The 24,866-nt window shown below is 38.2% G+C and overlaps 1 long non-coding RNA gene across 2 annotated transcripts in view; it reads right to left on the reverse strand.

Annotated features, from left to right (window-relative positions):
• LOC126934723 (uncharacterized) overlaps nucleotides 1-24,866 on the reverse strand; it is a 45,111-nt gene that overhangs the window by 19,917 nt on the left and 328 nt on the right. For both annotated transcript variants that reach the window (XR_007719091.1, XR_007719092.1), the window contains exon 2: nucleotides 24,128-24,330. This is a non-coding gene — a long non-coding RNA (uncharacterized LOC126934723). The remainder of the gene's footprint in view (nucleotides 1-24,127; nucleotides 24,331-24,866) is intronic.

The raw sequence follows: 24,866 nt of genomic DNA on the forward strand, positions 1-24,866 counted from the left end.
ATAAATTGAACTTCTCTTATTGGAGACAAGCCAGCAGCTCACCCAAATATGAAAAATTGTATCCCCACACTAAAAAAATTAAACCATGCTAAACACAAGCTTTTCATTTCTGCAAGACTGCAGTTTTCCTATTTCTTTAGAAAATGAAGATATTTTATGGCTCAAAAATAAGTCACAAGAAGTAGGTGAGTAACAGGGAGAAAGGATGGTGAGGACATTACCTATTTGTATTCCCAGCACCTGAGACATTTTTGTGGGGAGATCTGGGAAGGCGGCTTCAGATTAATTAAATATATATAGTCAACTATATATATATATATATATACACACACACACACACAAATACATATATGTAATCGCATAGTTTAAATGTAGAGGATGCCAGTTTGCCTAATACATATATATTATGTTTCTAGCAGGTGAATCATTTTTCCTCTTATATTTGGAAACTTAAAATCATTTCCTCTTATATTTCCTCTTATATTTGGAAACTTAAAATCATTTTCCTCTTATATTTGGAAACTTAACAGGCAACAGAAAGTGGATAGAAGAAAGGCCCCTAAGCAAAGGGCTCACAAATTGTCCCTGAACCCCCCCCCCCCAAGAGATAATTGCATAGATTCTGGTCTTCAATGGGATTTAGTCTCATACAACCCTCATTTTTCTCTGTTAATCTAAAAGTATGCAATTGGACATAAAACATAAGTGGTTTCTGTGCAGTGACTGGTGTGAAGATATGCTTTGAATATGAACCAGCTCTCCTAAAAGGTCTTTTAGTCAATTCAAAGGTTCATCTGATATAACACTTTAGCTTATAAAATAAGGTGTGTTCTTTTATATTATACATATTTTACCACAATTTTTCAAAAAAAGAAAAACTGGTTTCTCCTGGAGAAGCACACACACTAACTTATAAAGGGGGAAATGTTTTGTGTAATTGGATCATAAAATTGCAGACTTTCAGAGCTGGAAGGGCTGGAAACTCATCTGCTGCAGTTTTCCAGAATGTAATTCTACAAGCTAGTTATAGCTTTTACAATAATAAAGAGTTCCACAGTTGTAGTCATTAGTCCTGTTCATCGCCATCCAATTTCTCTGTCCTCTAGGCTCTTCCTATCTTTCTCCCTCTTAGTAGACCACAGTCATGTGACTAGTTCTGACCAATGAGTTGTGTGTGGAAATGAGATGCATCATATTTGGGAGGTAACCTTTAAAGACTGGTTTGAGACTCCCCTAAACTTCTTTTCTTACTAGCAAAATGACCTGCAAGTTTAATTACGGTGTCTACTCCACCAGCTGGTATCCCTAAGTAGCTATGAAAAAAAGAGCTCTTCTCCATGGTAGTTAAACTATGTTAGACATATAATGGGTAGGGGGAAACTTTCTTATTTTAATCTGATGAGTTTTTCATGTGTTTTTTTATTTCAGCATAGCCTAGTCTATACTGATTTATACAATGGTCAGTTAAGTTTGAAGAATACAGATTTACACAAGTTTATTTACTATGTAAATCTATAAGGCTTCAAAATGCTAATAGGAAACATAAGTCTTCAAGAGAGGAATATATTAGGAAACGTTTATCACACCTGTTTGACTATGAGAATTTTTGCTTTGCTTTATTTTAGTATTTGTGTGTTGTGCAGAGCACGTGTTAGGATATCAATGATCACAGTGTTCCACAGAGCAATTACGGAAATCACTTTTGGTCCAATTTCAGCACTTTACAAAATAATTTAACAAAGTTCTAAGGAATGAAGGTCTTTTCCAAGGCCATCCTCAGTGAGGTAATCAGTGAGTGGCAGACATGGCAGCTGATGCCTCTTGGTCATGCCCTGGACCTAGTAGAGTAGCTTTACAACTAACTATACCAGGTGTTTGCCTCAGCTTCCCAAGTAGCTGGGATTACATGCACCACCACACCCAGCAAATTTTTTGTATTTAGTAGAGATGGGGTTTCTCCATGTTGGTCAGGCTGGACTCCTGACCTCAGGTGATCCACCCGCCTCGGCCCCCCAAAGTTCTGGGATTACAGGCATGTGCCACCACGTCCGGCCAATGATCAAACTTTTTACAGAAGTCTTTAAAGAGCCACACCAGTGGAAACATTCATAACACCTTACCACCCAAATTAACATCAACTCAAAGTTATGTTTTGCCCACAGAGAATTAATATGAAGAAATACCTATAAGAAAACCTCAAAAATTTCACATCAAAGACAAAAGCCAGAGATTACAGAGTTAAAATATTTTTGGAGCTGAGGGGGAAAAGTCTCTCAGCTAGATCTTCTGAACCAGAGCTCCACAACCTCTTGCAAAAGATCATTTCCCCTGCTAAAAACCTGGCAATAAGAACCTCCTTTTTTTTGGTGGGGGGCGGGGGGGAGTATTTGACCAAAAATGAGATTTCAGCCAGAAACAAGGGGAAAAATTTCTGATTCACTGAACTTGTTAAGCCACTGAAGACACTGCTTTCCTTTGAAATAACTTATTTTGACTGATGCTACAGGCGCTAGTAGAATTTCCTTCCCTTCATAAAATCACTGTAGTTGCAATGATAGCTCTGAAGTTGTGGGAGTAAAGATCTGCTAAAACATCATTTGGATTTAATCACAATACCAGAGGAAAAGAATAAAAGCTGGTTTTTTTTTTTTCAACAACAACAACAAACTGCTGGATGGATATTGCCAGAAATTAATTGATCAAGAAAAGCTCCTAGAAATCTTTTTCTTTTTTTTCCCAAAAAAGTACCTTTTGTGACAGCTTCAAACTTGATCTCTGAGCTCCAGCAAAGCACAAATTACTGTGTGGCATTTTATCTCACAGATTAGAGCAGGTCCTAAATAGCATGCTGTGCCTTTCTTAAAATGCTGTCTCCAATGCAAGTTTTTTTTTTAGCTTCTTTGAAATTTCTCGTATTGCACTGGGTTCTTCACCCAAGGGAAATGACATTTTTAGTTAAAAAGTAATAAAGTATAATTAAAACATAAATAATTTATAAAGATTTTGAAATAAGCCTGAAAATGGGCATGTGAATAAATTTGCACCATGTCCCAGGAAGTATATTGGTAGACATATTTGGGAAGGATGAACTCCAAGTACTGCCTGGAGGGGTCCAGACATAATGTCTAATACCCCAAGTTCTCCAAGTACTCTCTTGAGGTTTCCAGACAAACTGCTTTTTTAGTCACAGAGCCTCTACAGAAAGCCTGCTGCTGCATCACCTCATGGAGAAGAGAGAGTCCCACCACTTCTCGTCAGCTGCAGAAGCACTCTCTCTGCCTCAGCAAACACAAATAACTGCAGTATCTAGCCAGAGAGGTCCTTCCCACAAAACAGGAGGTGAAATTAGCATAAACAGGACTTGGGGAAATAATTGATTTTACAGAATGTGGCTACTATAATAAATGGTTTCCTTGGAGGACCTAAAATACAGACGGAAACCACAACTAAAATATGGACAGAAGCAGTAGACCTGAACCTGGAAGCCTACAAACCCTTTTTCTGTTATCATTCATTCACATATCCACCTCCTCTCCTCTCCCCGCAATAGGATACACACAAAAGGGCTACTTGTCAAATAGCAACAATTATGCAATGACTAAGCACCATTGCCTGCCTTCCACATTAAAATGTGATTTTAAAATAAAATAGAATTGGAGACCCTTTTCTTGCTCTTGCGTTGTGTCCAAGCCTTGCACAGAGGTTCATTTCAAAGCTCATTTTGCCTTCTTTTTTTTCCTTGTGACCCAGTTCTTTCATTTTCTCTTTGTCTCTGAGCGGATAAATGTATTCTCAGGAAAATATGCTGGATTTAACAGTTATTCTTCCCAGACCTGTGGCTTCTCAAGAGATAATTAGTCCACAATAATATGAAATAATGAATCTCTAATGGTGAGCTTTTTAGATTCACTACCATTGATTGATAAGGAGAGAAGGTAGACCTATCTACTAACCTAGTCATGATTATTAGGTATTCACCAGTTTGATTCAGTCTCTCACTCACTCATTTATTTAACAAACGTATTATGAACTCCAGTAAACCAATCACTGTACTCATTATTGATACAGAGAATCTTTAAAAGACACAGATCCTGATGTAAAGAACTTTAGAGTGAAGAGATAGATATCTAAACAAATATCTATAACACAAAGCAAAAAGACACAAGACATATGATAGAGGTAGCAGCAACATACTATAAAAGACAGAGTGAAGAAATAATTCTGATCAGGATGATTCAGGCCTCATTAGAGCCTTGAAGTAGGAGTAGCAGCTTCATACAAAGAGTAGGAGGGTAGTGCAGATGCACAGAACTGAGAAAACAGCATAAGTGATGAACAAGAAGCCTAAACATAGTCTGGTCAAAGCACAAAAGGTCAGATCATGGGAGTCACTGTGTGCTGTGCTAAGTACTTTGGGAAAGTCTATTAGTAACTGTATTAGTTTCCCACTCATGCTGCAACAAATTACTACAAACTGGTTGACTACAAGCAACAGGAATTTTTCTTCTGCTGTTCGGAAGACCATAATTCCAAAAGCAAAGTGTTGGCAGGGCCATATCTCTGAAGGTTATAGAAAAGCATTCTTTCTTTCCTTTTTCTAGATGGCAATTCTTAGCATTCCTTGGTTTGTAGTTGAATTGCTCAAATTCCTGTCTTCTTCTTCACATGGCTATCTTCCTTCTGCGACTGTCTCTGTATCTCTGTTTTCTCTTATCAGGACACCAGTCATTGGATTGGGGCTTACCTTATTTCAGTATGGATTCATCTTAACTAATTCCAATTGCAAAGACCCAATTTACAAATAAGATCACATTCTCAGTTTTAAGGTTTCAAGTGGACCTAAGTTTTAGGGAAACACTAATTAACTCAGTAATCAATGTCCTTTACCATATTTGAGGCCAGTGGTGGAATAACCTAACTGTTACAACTTCAATCAGGCAAATTTTGTGTCTAATATCTCTAATAAAATTTCCCCAGTAAAACAAGTAGGAATAGGAACAGCTCCAGCCTCCAGCTCCCAGCGTGAGCGACACAGAAGACGGGTGATTTCTGCATTTTCAACTGAGGTACCAGGTTCATCTCACTGGGGCATGTCGGACAGTTGGTGCTGGTCCATGGGTGCAGCCCAACCAGCGAGAGCTGAAGCAGGGTGAGGCATTGCCCCACCGGGAAGTGCAAGTGGGAAGAGAATTCCTTTTCCTAGCCAAAGGAAATTGAGACACACAACACCTGGAAAATCGGGTAACTCCCACCCTAATACTGCACTTTACCAAGGGTCTTAGCAAACTGCACACCAGAAGATTATATGCCACACCTGGCCCAGAGGGTCCCACGCCCACGGAGCCTCCCTCATTGCTAGCACAGCAGTCTGAGATCTAACTGCAAGGTGGCAGCGAGGCTGGGGGAGGGGTGCCCGCCATTGCTGGGGCTTAAGTAAGTAAACAAAGCCACCTGGAAGCTTGAATTGGGTGGAGCCCACCACAGCTTAAGGAGGCCAGCCTGCCTCTGTAGACTCCTCTTCTGGGGACAGGGCATAGCTAAACAAAAAGCAGCAGAAACCTCAGCAGAGGTAACTACCCCTGTCTGACAGTTTTGAAGAGAGGAGTGGATCTCCCAGCACAGAGGTTGAGATCTGAGAACGGACAGACTGCCTGCTCAAGTGGTTCCCTGACCCCTGAGTAGCCTAACTGGGAGACATCCCCCACTAGGTGCAGACTGACACCTCACACCTCACACGACGGGGTACAGCCCTGAGACGAAGCTTCCAGAGCAAGAATCAGATAGCAACACTCACTGTTCAGCAATAGTCTATCTTCTGCAGCCTCCGATGCTGATACCCAGGCAAACAGGGTCTGGAGTGGACCTCAAGCAAACTCCAACAGACCGAAAGCTGAGGGTCCTGACTGTTAGAAGGAAAACTAACAGAAAGGACACCCACACCAAAACCCCATTAATACGTCACCATCATTAAAGACCAAAGGCAGATAAAACCATAAAGATGGGGAAAAAGCAGTGCAGAAAAGCTGGAAATTCAAAAAATCAGAGCGCATCTCCCCCTCCAAAGGAACGCAGCTCATCGCCAGCAATGGAACAAAGCTGGAGAGAGAATGACTTTGACGAGTTGAGAGAAGAAGGCTTCAGTTGATCAAACTTCTCAGAGCTAAAGGAGGAACTATGTAACAAGTGCAAAGAAACTAAAAACCTTGAAAAAAGAATGGATGAATGGATAACTAGAATAATCAATGCAGAGAAGACCTTAAAAGAACTGATAGAGATGAAAACCATAACATGAAAGCTACGTGACAAATGCACAAGCTTCAGTAACCGACTCGATCAACTGGAAGAAAGAGTATCAGCGATTAAGATCAAATGAATGAAATGAAGCGAGAAGAGAAGTGCAGAGAAAAAAAGCATAAAAAGAAATGAACAAAGCCTCCAAGAAATATGGGATTATATGAAAAGACCAAATCTACGTCTGATTGGTGTGCCTGAAAGTGACAGGGAGAATGGAACCAAGTTGGAAAACACTCTGCAGGACATCATCCAGGAGAACTTCCCCAACCTAGTAAGGCAGGCCAACATTCAAATTGAGAAAATACAGAGAAGGCCACAAAGATACTCCTCGAGAAGAACAACTCCAAGACACGTAACTGTCAGATTCACCAAAGTCAAAATGAAGAAAAAAATGTTAAGGGCAGCCAGAGAGAAAGGTCAGGTTACCCACAAAGGGAAGCCCATCAGACTGAAAGCAGATCTCTCGGCAGAAACTCTCAAAGTCAGAAGAGAGTGGGGGCCAATATTCAACATTCTTAAAGAAAAGAATTTTCAACCCAGAATTTCATATCCAGCCAAACTAAGTTTCATCAGTGAAGGAGAAATAAAATCCTTTACAGACAAGCAAATGCTTAGAGATTTTGTCACCACCAGGCCTGCCCTACAAGAGATCCTGAAGGAGGCACTAAACATGGAAAGGAACAACAGGTACCAGCCATTGCAAAAACATGTCAAAATGTAAAGTCCATTGATGCTAGGAAGAAATTGCATCAACTAGCGAGCAAAATAACCAGCTAATATCATAATGACAGGATCAAGTTCACACATAACAATATTGACCTTAAATGTAAATGGACTAAATGGTCCAATTAAAAGACACAGACTGGCAAACTGGATAAAGAGTCAAGACCCATCAGTCTGCTGTATTCAAGAGACCCATCTCACATGCACAGACACACATAGGCTCAAAATAAAGGGATGGAGGAAAATCTACCAAGCAAATGGAAAACAAAAAAAAGCAGGGGTTGCAATCCTAGTCTCTGATAAAACAGACTTTAACCCATCAAAGATCAAAAGAGACAAAGAAGGCCATTACATAATGGTAAAGGGATCAATTCATCAGGAAGAACTAACTATCCTAAATATATATGCACCCAATACAGGAGCACCCAGATTCATAAAGCAAGTCCTTAGAGACTTACAAAGAGACTTAGACTTCCATACAATAATAATGGGAGACTTTAACACCCCACTGTCAACATTAGACAGATCAACGAGACAAAAAGTTAACAAGGATATCCAGGAATTGAACTCAACTCTGCACTAAGTGGACCTAATAGACACTACAGAACTCTCCACTCCAAATCAACAGAATATACATTATTCTCAGCACCACATCGCACTTACTCCAAAATTGACCACTTAGTTGGAAGTAAAGCAATCCTCAGCAAATGTAAAGGAACAGAAATTATGACTAACAGTCTCTCAGACCACAGTGCAATCAAACTAGAACTCAGGACTAAGAAACACAAAATTGACAAATAGGATCTAATTAAGCTAAAGAGCTTCTGCACAGCAAAAGAAACAACCATCAGAGCGAACAGGCAACCTACAGAATGGGAGAAAATTTTTGCAATCTACTCATCTGACAAACGGCTAATATACAGAACCTAGAAAGAACTCAAACAAATTTATAAGAAAAAAACAAACAACCCAGAGTGGGCAAAGAATATGAACAGACACTTCTCAAAAGAAGACATTCATACAGCCAACAGACACATGAAAAAATGCTCATCATCACTCATCATCAGAGAAATGCAAATCAAAACCACAATGAGATACCATCTCACACCAGTTAGAATGGCAATCATTAAAAAATCAGGAAACAGCAGGTGCTGGAGAGGATGTGGAGAAATAGGAACACTTTTACACTGTTGGTGGGACTGTAAACTAGTTCAACCATTGTGGAAAACAGTGTGGCGATTCGTTAAGGATCCAGAACTAGAAATAGCATTTGACCCAGCCATCCCATTACTGGGGATATGCCCAAAGGATTATAAGTCATGCTGCTATAAAGACACATACACACGTTTGTTTATTGTGACACTATTCACAATAGCAAAGGCTTGGAATCAACCCAAATGTCCATCAGTGACAGACTGGATTAAGAAAATGTGGCACATATACACCATGGAATACTATGCAGCCATAAAAAAAGATGAGTTGGTATCCTTCGTAGGGAAAGGGATGCAGCTGGAAACCATCATTCTCAGCAAACTGTCACAAGAACAGAAAACCAAATACTACATGTTATCACTCATAGGTGGGAATTGAACAATTAGATCGCTTGGACACAGGAAGGGGATCATCACACACTGGGTCCTATTGTGTGGAGGGGTGGGGAGGGATAGCATTAGGAGATACACCTAATGTAAATGACGAGTTAATGGGTGCAGCACACCAACATGGCACATGTATACATATGTAACAAACCTGCACACTGTGCACATGTACCCTAGAACTTAACGTATAATAATAATAAAAAAAGACAAGTATACTGGCTACTTCAAATGGAGCACAGACTGAATAGTCAATAAGGCATGGAAGGATGAAGCTGAAAAGGAAAGGGTCAATCATAACAAAGGTTTCAGGTGGAAGCCATAGTATTATGATGATGATGATGATGATGATGATGATGATGCTGATGGAACCTAACATTTGTTGAGAGTTTCCTATATGCTAGGCATTTTTCCAATTGCTAGTACTTTATTCATGTTCATAACAATCCCAGTAAGAAAGAGTTTATCATTTTGCAAGTGGTGAAGTGTTTACCATTTTTCAAGTGATAAAATTGAGGCACAGAGCAGTTACAGAGTCTGCCCAAGGTCACATAATAATCAATGTGAGTGCTGGAAATTGAAGCCAGGTGATCTAATTCCAGATCCTGTGACATTAACCACTACAGTAGAACTGCCTCCCTACGAAACATGGTGATATTACATTTAACTAAGAGAACTCAGGAGACATCCTATTAGGGCAGAAGATTAAAAAAGGGGGAAATACATGAATTGGAAGAAGATTCAAAGAAATGTGTTTCCTAGCACTTACTTCACAATCACAATTACATTTGATGCATTAGGGTGAGCATTATCTCCCTAACAAAAATGTAACGTGGGTAAAAGATCCAAATGTTCAGAATGAACACTGTGTTATAGCACAGCAATACAACATATCAGGAAATTGTAACATATTATCAGAAGCAGAAATAAAATGATAGAAAACATTTTCCTGAGTTTCCCTTTGGACTTTCTTTTCAAATCTTTATCTTCACATTAGTCCATGGCATAGATTCCATGTTTTGCTCCTCTGCAACTTGTATAGGTGACAGCGGAGGCCTTGGCCACTGGGATGAAGGACTGCAGTATCACATTCCACATGGCTTTTTTTTCTTCTTTGTTAGTTATCCTACAGAGTCACCTTATCATCAGAAAGGGTTTTGTATGTTGCATCTCTTTCTTTTTAAAGTCTCTTTTAAGCACAGATAACCTCTATTTAGCACACACTCTTCTTTCATCACAACAGGACTCTTTTGAAAAAGTCACCTGTTCTCACTATTTTTACTCCTTAACTTCACTCTTCTATCCATAGTAATCTCCTTCCACTCCCCTATAGTAATGCAATTGCCCTGCCTAGATTACCAATGACACTCTGAGGGGTGGCTTCTGATATTAGTATAGTATTTGATATTATTTCCCAAAACCTTAGTGGCTTTTGGAAGCCCCTTCTGGCTTCTCTCTTGCCTCTGTAGTTTCTTATGTCCCAGTTTCCATTTTGAGCTCTGATTTCTCTGCCCATCATTTAAATAAGTGGTTTTCAAACAGGATATTATAGTGTCCTAAGAAAGGGATGCCATGCAATAAAGACTTTGATAGGTGGCCTTAAAAACGAATCCCACTGATCTCTATAGTATTCATGTCCTTGAGTAATCTCCTCTTCCTGAGGGTCAACTGGACTTACGGACTCTGATACAGTTTGCCTCTGTGTCCCCACACAAATCTCATCTTAAATTGTACTTTCATAATTCCCACATGTTGTGGGAGGGATCTGCTGGGGGTAATTTGAATAATGGGGGCAGTTTTCCCCAGACTGTTCTTGGAGTAGTGAACAAGTCCCATGAGATCTGATGGTTTTATCAGGGGCTTCCACTTTTGCATCTTTCTCGTTTTCTCTTGCCACCACCATGTAAGAAGTGCCTTTCACCTCCTGCCATGATTCTGAGGCCTCCCCAGTCATGTGGAACTGTCAGTTCAATTAAACATCTTTTTTCTTCCTAGTCTCAGGTATGTCTTTATCAGCAGTGTGAAAACAGACTAATACAAACTCCCTTCTAATGATTGGAATACCACAGATGTGATATGATGTCACTTCTGAGATTAGCCTGTAAAAGGACTGTGGCTTCTATCTCTTGGATTGCTCATTCTGGAGAAGCCAGCCATCATACTGAAGGTCCATGTGACAAGGGACAGCGGCCTGACAAAATGCATGTGAGTGAGCCTGCAAGAGGGTCCTCTGCAAGACAATCCTTCAGATGAGACCACAGACATAGTTGACAACTGGACTGCAATATAATAAAACACCTTGAGACAGAGGCACTCAGCTAAGACTAACGCAGATTCCTGACCCATGGAAACTGCAAAGTAATAAATACTTGTTGTTTTAAGCTGCTAAATTTGGGGTTGATTTGTTATGCAACAATAGACAATAATACAGGACCCTACATGTTAGGCTTCATCATTCAGGTCATCTGTAATATCTTACTTTCACTCCCCACTATTCTTCCAATAGCCATTTAAAATTCCCTAAAATTTACTTTCTTAATATACCTTGGATTTATATCCCTTATTTCTACTATCACTCTGTTAGTTCAGGCCACCATGACTTCTGCCTTGATTATTTTAACACACCCATAGATAGTCTACCCATATCTATACAACACAGAGGTGAAGAGCTCAGGTTCTTATTTCAGACTGCCAAGTCTGAATTCAACCTCTGCCACTTACTATGTAAGTAATATTAGACAAATTATTTAACCTCTCTCCTTAGTTATATCATCTATAAAATGGGAATATTAATATTAACAGTACTTCATGCAGTGGTTCTAGCATATTAGATTTTGCTTGTAACATGCTTAGAACACTGCCTGGTATAGTGAAAGCTCTCAATAAATGCTGTAGTTATTGAAAGGGAGTCTAACATAATGGTAAGAACATGGACAGCCAGACTGTTAGATTTGAGTTGTTATTCTATCATTCATTATCTGAGTAAACCTGGAAAAATTGCTTTATAGCTCTGTGTCTCCATTTCTGTATCTGTAAGACAGAGATAATAATAGTACTCAAGAATAAAATTGTTGTGAGGATTACATGAGTTAGTGTCTAAAAAGCAAGCTGAAAAAGACTGGCATTGAACATTACCAAGTGTTTTCAATTATTACTATTGCTGATCATTCTGCTGCTTTTTGATTCATTCATTACCTTACAAAAGTGATATTTCTTAACATCAGATCTGATTATGGCATTCTCCTGTTTAAACCTCTGTGATGGTCCACCCATTAGCCCCTCCGTGGCCTAACAGAACCTTCATAATCTGGCAAAACTCTCAAACCTCACATGTCTCCACTCTTCCCCACTAAACCTTAAACTCCAATCAGACTAAGCTGCTCGACCTTCCTCAGATGAGCCATGTTCTCCTATATTTCTCTATCATTGCAAATGCTCTTTTCTAGCATAAATACCCTTTCTACTATACTGCCAGGCTAACTCCCACTCATCCTTTCAAAATTCCATTAATAGTATTATATTTCACAGGAATCTTCTGTAACCATCACTGACATTCTTTGCAATACACATGTATACACACACAAACACACACGTAGGTGGATCCTCCATTAAGCACACATAGTTCTCTGTGCACACCTCAATATCTAATATCTAAGAGATTGTAACTAACTATGAACATTTCCATTTCTCTCCACTAGACATGAACTACGGAGTCCCCATCCAAGGCACTGAACAAGTACATCTGGAACATTGTAAGCACTCAATAAATATTTCATCAACAAATAAATGAAGGCTCTAATTTACCATTTCCTTTTTTCTTTGAGAAGCCATATGAACTTCCTTTATTGTGTTCCTACAGTTGACTTTTGTGGCACTACTTTGATATGGGGGTGGCAAAAACTAAAAGGGTTCTTCGTAAAGATCAAATAAGAACATGCTTTCTAGACAACTAAGAACCCTGAGAGGCTCCAGACACTTTGTACCCATGTGTTCAACCCAATTCAGGGGAATTAAGTCATAACAATCTCTTCAAGCCCATATGTTCCATAGTTTTGAGAAGGTGCATACCTGGCTAGAGTCTCTTATTTTAATTCCCCATTCCCACAATATACTATAAGAATTTGGGGCAAGGCACAGTGGCTCATGCCTGTAATCCCAGCACTTCGGGAGGCCAAGACAAGCAGATCATGAGGTCAAGAGATCAAGACCATCCTGGCCAAGGTGAAACCCTATCTCTACTAAAAATATACCAAAATAAGCTGCGCATGGTGGCACGTGCCTGTAGTTCCAGCTACTCAGGAGGCTGAGGCAGGAGAACCACTTGAACCCGGGAGGCGGCGGTTGCAGCGAGCCGAGACCACACCACTGCACTCCAGCCTGGCGACAGAGCAAGACTCTGCTTCAAAAAAAAAAAAAAAAAAAAGAATTTGTATGAAATTGAAAGTGTTTGAGTACTTCAAACAAAAGCCTCAGACCAAAAACTCCAATGTGGTAGGTTTTGTATCTCATCTTTCAACAACTCTCTAAGTAGGCAGGTGGCCTTGTATTGGTACTCCATTAGCCAGGCAGTGTATTGATTTCCAAATGTGGGGAGGGTCAAGGTCTAAATCACTTCAAAAGTACCAAGAAAAATAAGTAAAGAGACCAAAGAGTTTCTTGTCTTTTTAGATTTAATCAAGGAACTGCTAAGTCCCTCGTTCTTAAGAACCTATAACAATGAGGAAGTTATGCTTTTTTCTCTCCCAATACCACTTGATCTTTTTATATATCCTGTAAAAGGAAAATAACTGATGAGAAATGACATGTACTGCTGACAGAAATGGGAAAAACTGTCGAGGTCTCACCAAAAAATGAGCAGTGTCAGTGTTACTAATAAGATCTCCCACTGAATTCCCTCATTTCATAAAGGTTCTATCTATGTGAGATGAGCAAATTTTTTTTTTCAAACAGAGCCTATGTTCTATAACTAGGATAGAGAAATGAAGGGAAAACATACCTATAAAACTGACTTAAAAAATAAAGAAAAGCTCTCCCTAAATTTGTAATACAGAGAAATTGAATCAATTTTTAAGAATGTATTTTCATTACTAGAGTAAGTAGATCAGGGTAAGAGTGACAGACAGTATTTGCATTTTTTTGCAGTATATACATAGTGAGATCTCTGGCATTTCCTTTGACACAAATAATTTTCCCACAGATGTTTGCTTGAAGTTTCTATGCTACCGCACAAATGGAAAATAGAAGCAATAAACAAGTGATTGGAATGTTTTATGTAAGAAAATACAACTCATAAAAAGTGATGGCAAATAGCAAACTAAAGTGTTGATCAGACTAAGAAACAATATTTCAATTTAAGTTAAAAACTAAGAAATGTGTCCAATAAAGTATATACAGAGCTACACAGTGTAATTCAACTCACTCTGTACCATAAAATCACTCTAAAATATAGAGGGAAAGGAGTTAATGCTTTTCAAAAAATGCTTTGCACTCTTATCTTCAAATCTGTGATATATCCTTGTTAAATGATCTCCCTGTAGAAGATACTGACTTTATTAGATCTCAAATGATATATTAATGAAAGCCAGTCTTGCCTGGAGAGGATATTATCAAGATATTTATTCGGCAAGAGGATGATATCACAGATGATAGAAAGGACAGTGGAGGAATAGACAAGGGTACTGAACAGATATGCGACAGAAAAGGATATACAAGTGGCCACTTGGCACATGAAGAAGCTGTTCATCAGGGACATGCAACTTAATAAACAATGCCATGCCACTACGCACTCACAAGAATAGCAAAATTTTAAAGGACTGACCATAACAAGTGTTGGTGAGAATATGGAGCAATTAGTACTCTCATATATGGTGGTGAGAATATTAAATTGTACACTTTGAACAAAAGTTCTGAGAGTTTCTTATAAAACTGAATATACATTTTATGATTCTTCACACCAAGATAATTACCCAAGATAAATAAAAAAGTATGTTTACAAAATGCCTTAATAAAAATTGCTTATAGCAGCTTCATTTATAATTAGCCAAAACCTGGACAGAATCAGAATCAATAGAGTGTTTTAGTAAACTGGTTCACGTGATCGTGGGGCTAGCAAGGCCAAAGTCTGTAGGGCAGGCCAGCAGGCTGGAAACCCAGGCACAAGTTGATGCTGCAGTCACAATGCTACATTTCTTCTTCAGCAAAGTTCAGTTTTTACTCCTCAGGACTTCAACTGATTGGATGAGGCCCAAAGACATCAGTCAGAATAATATGTTTTACTTAGAGTCAATTGATTGTAGATGATAAATATATACACAAAATACCTTCACGGCAACATGCATATTGGTGTTTGAGAAAATAACTGGGTACTATGGCCTAGCCAAGTTGACACATACAACTAACTATACAGAGGTCTTGCATGAGATACTATACTGTCTGATTTTATTTATTTAAAATTCTAGGAAAGGAAAACTAACCTAGAGAAGCATCAAATTAGAAGAAAGTTTGCCTCTTGGGGTTGAGTGAGGAGTGATGAGAAAAGAGCATGAGAAAACTTTCTATGGTGATGGTAAGTTTCTATGTATTGAGAGGAGTTTGAGTTACACAAGTATGTGCATGTATGAAACGTCAGTGAATGTACACTTGAGATTTGTTCATTTTATTTTGTAAATTTTATAACAAAATAAAAAATCTGTAAACAACATTCAAATCTATTTAATAATATATGTGATGACGTATTTAGGGAGAAAAGTACTGATATAAAATGAGACTGATGGATGGATGTAGCATTGAAGACATAGATAAGTAATAAGGTGAGTATAGTAGAATGTTTATGGCAAGAGTATAGGTCAGGAGTTCATAGAGGTTCACTGTAAAATGCTTTTGGTTTTGCTGTATGTCTAAAATTATCACAACAAAATGTTGGGAAAACAAACCAATCTCTCAAAATAAGTTATACATATATTTTCTTCAACCAACTGGAAAGCAGCATTTTATCAGTGGTGAAAACCATCTAATTTGAGGTTAAGTGACCAGGTTTCAAATCCCAGCTCTGCAATTGTGCTGGTTATACAGCCTCTACTATGCTATTTAATATCTCTAAGACCTAGTTTAATCATTCGTAAAATGAGAATAGCAAATGGGATTTGCGCATCTGGGTGCACGTGTGTGACCAAAGTATTTAGTGTGGTATATATTAGGTGATCAATGTGCTTTGTGGCATGGTTATCATTATATTGCCTGAAATGACTTTTTTCCACACTTTTCCAGTGACCAAAATGGCCGACTGGTCTCTTCTGCTTGACTAACCTTTAGACAGGTTCCTTCCTGACTTTAGGTCCCTGACTTCTATTTTATTAGAGGGTTTGCTTTAGAAAGCTTGTAACTGTAAATCCTTCCTCTGCCTTTTAGAAATGTAAATCTTCTCCCAGTCTCTTGCCAGTTTTATGACCCAGGAATGTCTTTCTTTAGGATCTGAGAGCCATGTATTTGAAACACAATCATCAAGGAAAATAGCGCCCCTATCTCCCCTATCTCATAGTCTCTCTTGGGAGAGCAGGAGCCTAACTTTGGTGGGCAGTTTGTTCCATGCAGTGCAACAATGTCCTATCACATTGATATGAGAAGTTTGTTTTCTCTTTTGGACAAAGCCAATTGGCAAATATCGGTGGCCTATGACTTATCTCTAATGTCCCACAGTACTTTTCCACTAGCTCATCCCAGCACTTAAAATCCCTCCCTCCTTTTGTTTCAGTGGAGTTGAGTTCAGACTGAGTTCTTTCCTCTTTTGCCTATTTAAATAGCCTGAATCAAGTCATCTTTGCCTGTTTAACTTTGTCCCATGCAATTTTTTCTTTGACATAGGGTAATTGTTACTTATCCTTTTAAGGGTCAGCTTATATGTCACCATTTTAAGGAAGCTTTAGCATCCTCCACATTACCTTCCTCACAAAGATTTGATTGCCTTCTTCACTCTCACAATACTTGGTACTTGCTTCAAATAAGATATATTTGTTTTTGTTTATCTGCTTCATCTCCCACACTGGGAATTCCTTGATATGCAAGTGCTTCTTGCATCTCTGTATCTCAGCTTCCAGAACCACGATTATTCCATAATAAACATCAATTAATGGTGGCTGAATGAATAAATAATCAAATGAACAAAGATATCAGGTCCAGTTCTTGCCATAACACGACGCTGAGCAAAGGATGACCAGAAGGCTAGCAACTGCTTATTTAATGTCTGATGGATCTGAGGCAATCACGAAGAACACATTATCTGATAAATGTAAAACAAACAATCTGTACTGAGCAAGTGGGAAAAGAATACCCATCCTTCTCTTGGAATGCATCTCATTTTATGCTGTCTACTAGTTTCTAGCATTTTTGGATTTTAAACATCTCCCTACCACTAAGCTATACTTTTGGTTTAACAAACTTATACATATATGTGTTAAAGCATTTTTATTTTCTTTTAGATAAGGAATAACATTACATCTTAGCTCAATTGCTTAAGCTATAAGCGTGCTAAACTGAATGTTAGAGCGTTGTGAGTTACATGTTTGCCTCGACAGTGTTTTTCTAAAAAAGAATACAATAACCTGTCTTTTATGCCTCAAAGTTTGTGCATACCAGGAAAAGACAGATTTCAAAGCTGATAGAACACATAGTTTCACCACATACACAAGTAACACATGCTGCATTTATTGGGTGCTAGGTAGTAGGAAAGTATTGAGGTAAGCACTTTATAAGCATTATTTTATTTAAACACCACTTCTGTGATTCAGATATTATTTTTACTGACCAAGCTCATCTTGAAATCTTCCTTTGCTCACTTTGTCCTATCCATGTGATCTTCTTTCTATTCTTGAATTTCCCACCTCTGAGCTTTTGTATTAGCTGTTTTCTCCATCAGAACTCTATTTTTTCCTGCAAGTCTTCCTTTGGCTGGTTCCCTCTCATCCTTCATGTCTCAGCTTAAATCTCATCTTCTTACAGAGGCTTTTCCTGACCATCCAAGCTAGAGTCGCTGCCTACTCTCCCCAAGTCAATTGATAGGCCTTCCCCTTGAATTATCTTTATTATATCAGTGGTTCTCAAAGTGTGCTCTACAGCCCTGTGAGAATCTCAGGCTCTTTTAGGGCATATGTGAGGACAACCGTATTCACATAATAATACTGACATCTTATCTGCCTTTTTTGCTGTATCTACATTTGTACTAATGGTGTAAAAGCAATAAGAAAACAAGTAAATAAGACCCTTGGTGCCTTGGCACGAATCAAGGCATTGGCCCCAAGCTGTGCTAGTGGTCATTGTGTGTTTCACCACCATGCAATTCTAGATACAAGACAAGCAATCCCATTACTGGGTATATGCACAAAGGATTATAAATCATTCTACTATAAAGACACATGCACACACGTGTTTATTGTGGCACTATTCACAATAGTGAAGACTTGAAACCAACCCGAATGCCCATCAATGATAGACTGGATAAAGAAAATGTGACACATATACACCATAGAATACTATGCAGCCATAAAAAAGGTTGAGTTCCTGTCCTTTGCAGGGACATGGATGAGGCTGGAAACCATCATTCTCAGCAAACTAACACAGAAACAGAAAACCAAACACCACATGTTCTCGCTCGTAAGTGGGAGTTGAACAATGAGAACACATGGACACAGGGAGGGGAACATCACACATCATGGCCTGTTGGGGAGTGGGGGGCTAGAGGAGGGATAGCATTAGGAGAAATACCTAATGTAGATGATGGGTTGATGGGTGCAGCAAACCACCATGACACATGTATACCTATGTAACAAACCTGCACATTCTGCATGTGTCTCCCAGAACTTAAAGTAAATAATAATAAAAAAGAACGAAAAACAAAAAGCGTCACTTAAGAATTTCCTTGACATAATAGTAAAATCTGTTACTTTTATTGAACCTCCACCCTTAAATACACATCTTTTCAATACTCTATGTGATGAAATGGGAAGTACACATAAAGCGATTTTGCTGCACAACAAAGACAATGATTATCTCAAAGTAAAGCACTTATGTGATTGAGTTGAGAACTGAAAACTCAACCATTTTTCATGGAGCAGCATTTTATTCAAAAGAACAACTGAAACACTTGAGTATTTGGCAGACACTTTCTAAAAAATAAACAAAGTGAGTCTGTCGTTTCAAGAAAAACAAGTGACAGTATTTGTTGCCAGCGATAAAATTTGAGTTTTCCAACAAAAATTAGAATTTTGGAAAATCTGTATATGCCATCATGAGCTTGAAAGCTTCCCAATGCTTAAGACTTATCTGATGATAACACTGGTCATATTAACAAATGTTTTCTGATATTTTAAAATGAAATATGTCAAAATTTGGAAGATGTGCATAATTCAGTAAACTAATACTTTCCACATGGCCAATACTTGATAGTACAAAATCATAAATGCATAAAAGATTTACTCAGAGTGCGAGGCCAACTGATGGCTTTTAATGTAACAAAGTATGAAAAGTTCATTGATATGATTTTAGACTTACATTGTAATTAACATTAAGGAAACAACCACTTGTCAAGTTGTGATGTAGTATTGGGGAACAGCCACAATTACCTGAAAATGCTATTATAGTAGTCTTCCCTTTTCCAACTACTTATCTGTGTGAGGCTGGATATTCTTTTTTTAATATTTATTTTTTAGACCCAGGGTCTTGCTCTGTTGCCCAAGCTGGAGTGCAGTGGTGCAATTATGGCTCAGTGGAGATTCAAGCTCCTGGGCTCAAGCCATCCTCCCATCTCAACCTCCCGAGTAACTGGAGTACAGGCACGTGCCACGATGCTGTTTTTGTTTTTCTTTCTTTTGTTTTGTTTTTTAATTTTTACATTGACAGAGTTTCACTATGTTGATCAGGCTGATCTCGAACTCCTAGATTCAGGTTGGCCTCCTAAAGTGCTAGAATTACAGGCATGAGCCACCATGCTATATTCTGTTATGCACATATTAAAGACACTTGCAAAAATGTGGAAAATGACACTCTTCCCACTAATTTGTTTTTAATTTGTAAACCATAGTCATTTTCAATGAAAAATGTCTTTATGTTAACATGTAATGGGATAATTCTTGTTATTTTTAGATAAATTAATAATTTAAGAATTTTGTTTTAGTTTTTAATATGATAAATATCAATAGATATAACCTATACAAACAAAATTTCCTTTGGGTATTTTGTAATTTAAGATTTTTCAAAGTTTCAAGACAAAAAAAATTAAGGATCAGTCATTTATAGCAGATATCACCAGCTTACATTCTATTCTATATTTTTAGTTATTGTTTATTGTCTGTCTCCATCTATCAGATTATTAGCCATGAGAAGACAGCTATATCTGTCTTGTTTGTTAATATCTTCTGTGCCTAAAAGAATGACTGGCATATACTAGGTGCTTCATAAAAATATTTGTTGACATGAATGAATCTTAATTTTAAGGATTAAGAAATGGCATCTGAAAGAGGTTTTCAGTTATGTACCTAAGGTCACATCACTAGTAAGTGACTGAGGAAACATTCAAATACAGCTTTGTCTAATTTCAAAGCTCATGCACTTAATTAAATTATTCAATGAAATTGCCTCTGCAGTGGGGATTTGGAGGTGGTCTTATCACAGCGATATTTAGCCTTAATGTCAAAAGACTTGTAGTCTTTACAAACTTCTATAGTATTTTGTCTTAGACATGAAATTATTATAAAACTACAAAGAACTTTAGAGGGTATTTCAACTTCTCACAGAGTTGGGTCATACAGTTACTTATTTATACAACTAAGGGACTGAGCCCCAGAGCTTCCATCCATACCCATTAGGGCAATATGTTGTGGAAACAAAGTCATGAGAATCACATGAAGTTACTTTCATTTCTTCTGCCTCATCCCAGATTTCTTTTCTAAAATCCCAGATGATAAGTAAAGGCATGGAAGAAATGGAGCCTGGCATGGTAAATTGAGGGCTCTGACTTTCTGACCCCAGCAAATCTATTTTTCCATCGCTGACGATTAGGCCACACATCCTTTAGAGGTGTGCCTTGATCAATGACACCCAGCTACACAAAGCAGGCCCTGCCCTCTGAGTGACCACTTCATCTAAAATGGATGCAAATTCTAGCTTTTCCTGTACTAGGCCGAGGTGCAGTGTATAGGTCTTTAGAGACCAAGGTTCTTTGGTAAGGCCCTTGCCAAGTCTCTTTTGTAATTGAATTGCTTTTCCTTTACATTTGATACTTAAACCAACAAATAAAAATGTTTTATTTCCAAATCAGTTCAAATGTTGCAAGGCAGCAACCAGAGCAAATGTGACTCAAATCATCACTAAAGAATATGTTCATGGGAATGTGTACATGAAACATAGCTGAGTAGTTGTAGAATATAATAAAAAGGGGCACTGTGCCTCCTATACTTTGCTGTCACTGTGCTCAGGGCAATACCTATTTCACACCAATTCCAATGCCCAGGGAAACATCCGTGATCAGTGCTGGCTTTAAGCACTGAGTGGCTACTTAGGGTGGTAAGCTCCCCAGCTTCTAGCATAGAGCAGATGATCAATAAATAATCATTGAATGACTAATTTTCCACAATGCCAGTACATATTTCAAGCATTCACCATGAGTACGGCCCCTCTAATCTGGAAACAATATGCTTGTGCTGAAGATCCAACAAATCCTGCAGTCTGTAGCACAGAAGGTTAAATTCATAAATCCTGGAGGTTTATGTACTTCTGTTTGTAAAGATGATAATATTTTACCTTTAGAGAGATGTTACATCCAGATCACTGCCGTCAGATGAAAATATCGACTTAGCCTACAGCCCTACTACAAAATATAAAATCGTAACATCTAGAGAAAACAAACACATTGTCATTTAGAGGGAGGGGTGTGGTTAGGAAAGCAACAAATAAGCCAGATAATTAACTCAAATTGACTTAATAGAAGGTTTAAAGTATCTTAATTGCTACTGTCTGAATGTGTTTCCCCGAAATTCATGTGTTCAAACCTAATCACCAATGTGATAGTATTAGGAGGTAGGACCTTGGGAGGTGATTAGGTCATGAGGGGAAAAACCCTCATGATGGGATTAATGCCCTTATAAAAGAAGCCTCAGATGAAAGTTGGGGTGAAATCGCAGCATATAGCAGATGCTACAAGATTGTACTACTGCACTCCAGAGCAAGACTGTCTCAAAAAAAAGAGGCCTCTGAAAGCTGTCTTGCACCTTCCACCATGTGAAGGACACAGCAAACAGTTGCCATCTATGAGCCAGAAAAGGGGCCCTCACCAGACACTGCATCTGCTGGTGCTTTGATCCTGGACTTGCCAGCCTCCAAAATCGTGAGAAATGGATGTTTGTTTATAAGCCATCCCATTTATGGTATTTTCTTATAACAGCCTGAATGGACTAAGCACAAGTTATTGCATTTTGTAGTTATTTTTCCCCACCCTTGGTATTACTCTTTTATTTCTGTATTTCAATATATGTATTATCCAGACATTAGCACAAACTAAGTGCTTAATAATTTTTGTTGAATTAACTTAATACACTGGTTCTCCCATTACGGTTTGAGGATCCCTGGAGGCAATGGTGTGCTGGAGCAGCTTCTATCATCTCTTAAGGACCCACTGTCAAATTTTATTTTTTATTATTATTTAGTTTAGTTTTTTGAGACGGAGTCTTGCTCTGTCACCCAAGCTGGAGTGCAGTTGTGCAATCTAGGCTCACTGCAAGTTCCACCTCCCTGGTTCACACCATTCTCCTGCCTCAGCCTCCCAAGTAGCTAGGACTACAGATGCCCTCCACCACGCCTCGCTAATTTTTTTTTTTTTTTTGTAGTTTTAGTAGAGACAGGGTTTCACCATGTTAGCGAGGTAGGTCTTGATCTCCTGACCTCATGATCTGACCGCCTCGACCTCCCAAAGTGTATATTTTATTTTATTTTAAGTTCCAAGATATATGTGCAGGATGTGCATGTCTGTTACATAGGTAAACATGTGCCATGCTGGTTTGCTGCACCTATCAACCCATCACCTCGAGATTAAGCCCCACATGCATTAGCTATTTATCATGATGCTCTCCCTCCCCCAAACCCCAATAGACACCAATGTGTGTTGTTCCCCTTCCTGTGTCCATGTGTTCTCATTGTTCAGCTCCCACTTATGAATGAGAACATGTGGTGTTTGGTTTTCTGTTCCTGTGTTAGTTTGCTGAGGATAATGGCTTCCAGCTCAATCCATGTCCCAGCAAAGGACATGATCCTGTTGCTACTTATGGCTGCATAGTATTCCATCATACACATGTACCACATCTTCTTTATCCAGCCTATCACTGATGGACATTTAGGTTGATTCCATGTCTTTGCTATTGTGAACAGTGCTACAATGAACATATACATGCATGTATTTTTATAATAGAATAATTTATATTCTAATATCCTGAATCTACAAGGAACTTTAACAAATTTACAAGAAAAAAAAATACCCTATCAAAAAGTGGGCAAAGGACATGAACAGACACTTCTCAAAAGAAGACATTTATATGGCCAACAAACATGAAAAAATACTCAACCTCACTGATTAATAAGGAAATGCAAATCAAAACCACAATGAGATACCATCTCACATAAGTCAAAATGGCGATTATTTAACAATCAAGAAACAACAGATGCTGACGAGGCTGTGAAGAAAGAGGAACACTTTTACACTATTGGTGGGAATGCAAATTAGTTCAACCATCGTGGAAGACAGTGTGGAAATTCCTGAAGGATCTAGAACCAGAAATATCATTTGACTCAGCAGTCCCCACTGTCAAATTTTAAAGAATTTTGTGAGTCAGTCCTTAAACATAATCATTATTAAAAAGTATATTATAAAAACATTCAATTAAATTATATTAACATAAAGATAATAAATATTCACAACCCATCATTTCCTAATCATTTTACTACAATCTTGTTAGGCTCTTGCAGTTATTTCTAGCTATTGTATTTGTATGGTAGAAACACTATATAATAATGTGCTACTGCCTGTCTTTTCCCAACTTTGCATTATCAGCCATGTTGGGAGTATTTACACCAGAGAAACTGGCAGTGCTACAAAGTGGCCTTTCTCTCCTTCAATAATGAACTGGTTTTTAAAACACTGTCCACAAGTGGAGCAGCACACCACTTACTGAGAGTTCTCAAGAACCTTTCCGGTATTAGGTCCTCTCTTTTTGTACGAGTGGCTAGATTTCTTCATGTATGTTAATCAAAGTAACACTCTAAAACAGATTGAATGCAGAAGCAGAGATGAGACTCCGACTATAAGTTCCCCATTAGTTTTCAAAAAATGGAAATCTATATATCTCTTCTCATTAATTTTCCTCATAAAAATGAGTTATTTGGGTTATCATATAATGTTTTACTATTTTAAAATGAATTAGTATTTTTATTTCTAATTTTGCATTTTAGTATGATAAATAGTGATAGATACAACTCACAAAAATGAAAGTCCTTGGGGTCCTCAATAATTTACAGTGTGAAGGAGACTGAGATCAAAAGTTTTCATTTTTCAAAGCAGTTAATTCCACACCTCGCTTTTTTTGACTTGGCGTAGTTAAACCAGAAAAGCAGGTCTGTATTCTTACGGCTTTGTGACCTTGGTAAGTTAATTCTTTACCTCTTCAAATCTTCATTTCTCCAACTGTGAAAAGGCAATGTTGGAAAAGATTTTGTCTCAATGAATCATTTTTTTTTTGCTTTTAGCTTCTGTAACTACGAGAATTATAAACGAGCTTTGCTCCTAGCTTGAGGGCAGTACAATTATTTCTGCTTTGTCATCCTTTTTGTACCTCCAAATCCCATCATCACTGTCTTTAACAATCTGTTCTGCCTAAACTCCTCCCCCCACCAAAGATTTTTCATTGCATTACATCACTGTGCAGTAATTACAGAAGTTACTATTTCCAGCTGTCAAAAAAAAAAAAAAAAAAAAAACCGTTCTGCACTAAACTGCATGCATGCAGCACATACAAAACACAGTGCAGACCAAGAAAATGCCAGTTTAGTGTCACCCCATCCATAAGGTGGAAAAATGAAATGCCTAAAGCAGGCACTGCGACCGAATTTAATAAAGCATACTATTACTCAGGCCCTGCCTTGCATCTCCTCACTGAAGCGGAGTGAAATAGAAAGACATGTGCTGCCTATGCAGTTTCTCTTTTCTGTGAAAACACCACG

Source organism: Macaca thibetana, chromosome 14 (genome assembly GCF_024542745.1).
Source record: "Macaca thibetana thibetana isolate TM-01 chromosome 14, ASM2454274v1, whole genome shotgun sequence".
In the NCBI taxonomy this organism is placed as follows: Eukaryota; Metazoa; Chordata; class Mammalia; order Primates; family Cercopithecidae; genus Macaca; species Macaca thibetana.